This window comes from Vipera ursinii, assembly GCF_947247035.1.
Source record: "Vipera ursinii genome assembly, chromosome: 1".
Classification (NCBI taxonomy): Eukaryota; Metazoa; Chordata; class Lepidosauria; order Squamata; family Viperidae; genus Vipera; species Vipera ursinii.
In genome coordinates this window covers 145,207,028-145,211,273 of record NC_139512.1, presented here as the reverse complement: position 1 = coordinate 145,211,273, position 4,246 = coordinate 145,207,028, and positions in this window count along the sequence as shown.

The window sequence follows — 4,246 nt, the reverse complement described above, 5'->3', positions numbered from 1 at the left end:
CAAAGAAGAGGGAGTCAAGCTATTCTCCAAAGCACCTGAAAGCAGGACAAGAAGCAACGGATGGAAACTAGTCAAGGAGAGAAGCAACCTAGAACTAAGGAGAAACTTCCTGACAGTTAGAACAATTAACCAGTGGAACAACCTGCCTCCAGAGGTGGTGAATGCTCCAACAGTGGAGGTTTTTAAGAAGAGACTGGACAGCCATTTGCCTGAAATGGTATAGGGTTTCCTGCCTGAGCAGGGGGTTGGACTAGATGACCTCCAAGGTCCCTTCCAACTTTATTTATTATTATTATTATTATTATTATTATTATTATTATTATTATTATTATTATTATTATTATTATTATTATTATTATTATTATTATTATTATTACCACCTATCAAAGGAAAACAAGCCTAAAGCTTTGAAGCCTCATGATTGACAGACCTGAAAACAACTCTAAAATGAGAGGCAGGCAACAAGAGAGTGCAAAACCCCAGTATAATTCACTGAGAATTCAGTAGGCTTAATGACACAGTGCTTTTACGGGGAAAAAACTGATTGTCAGCCCTTCAGGGTAGACAAGGCTAGGAAATCAGTGTCATGTAAGTCAATACCATTTTGTTATAGTAACAGAATCTTAAAAGACTGAACGTACTCTTCCTGCCCCACTTTATCTTTTTGAAAACTAGGGAGGGGCTTGTGTGGGATGTTTACACATTACCTTCTTGCCCTGGGTTCAGGCTCCTTTTATCTATCTGTTGCCATGGCAGCAGCTCTTCCTCTTGTCCCTCAAGGCCATTTCCTCTGTCCTCTACATCAGGTATGTCAAACTCGCGACGTCATGTGACGTTATGCAACGTATCACGACTTTTTCCCCATTGCTGGTAATGGGGTGGGTGCGGTTTCGGCGTGATGCATGCAGCCTGTGGGCCGGCAGTTTTCCATGCCTGCTCTACATGGAGAGACCAGCTCTCCTTTTTGTCCCTCAAGGCCATTTCCTCTGTCCTCTGCATGGAGAGACCAGCTCTTCCTCTTGTCCCTCAAGGCCATTTCCTTTTCCCTCTACATCAGGGGTGTCAAACTCAATTTCATTGAGGGCCGCGTCAGCATTGCGGTTGCCCTCAGGGGGCCGGGTGGGTATGGTCTGGGTGGGTGTGGCCTACTGGGTGGGCGTGGCTAGAGTACGTATGGCCTACTGGGTGGGCATGGCCAGCTCTACATCATTCACATCAAGGGTGCCTATGGGGGCCTGGGCAGGAGTGGGGCAGATCTTAGGGTCTCTGGCAGAAGGAGGGTCTCTGGGCCAGGGCAGAGGGGGCCGTTCCCTCACTGTTTCTAGGATGGCTTCGCGGGCCACATGAAACCACTTCACGTGCCGGATCTGGCCCCCGGGCCTTGTGTTTGACATGTCTGCACTAGAGTAAGCTTAATGAAATACACTGCCTCTATCAGTAAATGTTTCATCAAATTTAGAATATATTTTTTAAAATCACATAGTTCCAGATACTATTAATGAAAACAAAATATTTATATTATGGCAATACTGAATATATTATAGGAGGCATTTTAAATAATTCCTGCAATATAATAATAGGATAGAGCAGGGGCAGGCAACCTTGGCTCTTTTATGACTTGTGGACTTCAACTCCCAGAATTCCTGAGCCAGCTATGCTGAGGGGAAAGAGAGGTTTCCAAGTCCATGCTGGCTCAGGAATTCTGGGAGTTGAAGTCCATGAGTCATAAAAGAGCCAAGGTTGCCTACCCCTGGGATAGCGGATAACAAAAAGGTACAAAATGTCTGAGCGAAGTATAGCAATTAAAAGTGAACTTTTTCAAATATTTTTCATTTTTCAGATATATTTGAAACAAGACAATAAAGCAACAATCCTAATGAAAGATAAGCAAAATGTTAAAATAAATTCCTTTTTATACTAGAAGTTAGACAGACATTGCAAAGAACATTAATTAGTATAAGCCCTATTTATTTATAAATCTGTGGGCAAAAAATAACTTAGGGCAGGGGTGTCAAACTCAATTTCATTGAGGGCCGCATCAGCATTGTGGTTGCCCTCAGGGGGCTGGGTGAGTATGGCCAGGGTGGGCGTGGCCAGCTCTACATCGTTCGCATCAAGGGTGCCTATGGGGGCCTGGGCAGGAGTAGGACAGATCTGAGGATCTCTGGCAGAAGGAGGGTCTCTGGGAAAGGGGCCAAGGCAATGGGGGCCATTCCCTCACTGTTTCCAGGATGGCTTCGCGGGCCACATGAAACCATTTCGCGGGCCACATCTGGCCCCCGGACCTTGTGTTTGACATGTCTCCTCTACATGGAGAGACCAGAGATGAAAGAAGAGGGAACAAGCTGTCCAGCTAGAATTCCATGCATGTTCACGAATAAAAGCTTTTAAAACTACTCTTTGATGTTTAGGTATCTCCAATAGTCATTCCATTTCTGCGCAAGTAGCAACAAGAGCTGAAGCACGTGGCATTTGGTATATTTATTTATTTTACTTAAATATTTATTTATTTAAGAATATTTTATTTGTTTTGTACAATTGCCCATTTTAAAATAACTCTAGGAAACTTACAGTTAAGCATAAAACAATATAAGCAGCATAAAAAGCGACACAATAAAAACAGAAAACCTGGCGCTGCAGTCACACTTGCCTAATGCGCTCACGTTCTCATCCCGTCCTGACCTCGCCCTACCCAATGCCTGGGGGAAAAGCCAAGTTTTAAGTGCTTTTAAATATCAACAGTTTATATTGTAGTACTTCTGCAGACAACAAGTACATGTAGAAATCATAAGGCACCTAATATTTCTTCCTATCCTTGACGATGATAGCAATCATTATTTTACTAATTTGCTCATGGGCATGTAGTCTTTAAATTCGATAATTTTGCCTCTATGTTTCATAGTATTACAAATTCACCCTGCCATATCACAAAGCCCGGCTTCTAGAGAGCATTGTATTAGAGAGCATTCAATATACAGTATTACAATTCAATTGTTCTGTATCTTTTCACTCATTCTATATGTTGAGTGGGCCCTAGACTTCTCTCCCAAAGAGGGAGGATAATTAGATAATTAAGCAGGGGAGCTTAATTAACATTTAAGACCTATATACTGTACATGCTAGTCAGAAATCCCCATAGGATGCAACTTCAGTGCAGGTTTGACTGGGAGTTCGCTACATTTGTTGGCTATAAAGGGGTTTGCCCATTATCATCAATCTAGGGTTCCCTCTGACAGAATGGGCATAAGATCCTTCTTTGTCTTACTGTATTCTTGAATATTTTAATTTGCTATTGTGTGTCAATATCTTTTGATTGCTGTCATGGTTTATGTTATATTCTTCAGTGTTCCTGTAAATATATTTTTTGCTGTCTCCTGTTGTGTGATTACTTCTGGTTTCTGGCAAAAACACCTCCACTCTTTGCGGAAAATGGGTTTATTTAATGATTGTGGTGTTTGCTGTATGACCATAGCCTTTCACTAACAACCATTATAAAAACGGTTGTAATTTTGAATCTGATCATGATACCTTGGCTTATGACCACAATGAATTATGACCATAATTCTGGGCTCAATTACGGTTGCAAATTTAGGACTATCTATATACGTTCCTATTATGTAATATTCTTAAACTACGCATTCGTCTGGAAAGCCTTTTTAAATATTTGGGAGGATGATTTGGAATTTGAACTTCACAAATCTTACAGAAACTCTCTGAGGCAGAAAATTCCTTTCAAACAGTTTTCAATCAGGAATTGATCACAAAATCAATGCACAGGTGACATTACATTCTACTATATTTGCATTTTCTACTATGGAGTATTGGGTTAGCTATATTCCAGTTGTCATATACCACTTTTGGTGGCAGAGCCCAAATAATATCTTTACTTGAAAGTTTCTAAAGGATTTGGGGAAAAATTGCTAAACAATCTTTCAGAATCAATGCATTTTTCCTAATTCATATAGATTGGTACAATCTAAGGAATTGCTTCAGTTCCTCTGTTAGCAGTCAAAATGTTATAAATAATAAGTGTTTATTGCAAAATAATAGAAATCCAGTATGTTTTATGTTGGAACAGTGGTATGTATTTAAAATTCAAAGAACTTATTTTATCTATAAAACTGACAGCTCAATACAATGCTTTGAAAAATCCAATAATTAAGGATATTGCTGTAAAATGTGTTCTTAATAGATTACTTTCATCTACACAAACATCATTTGGAAAAGAAACACTGAATATGTGTAT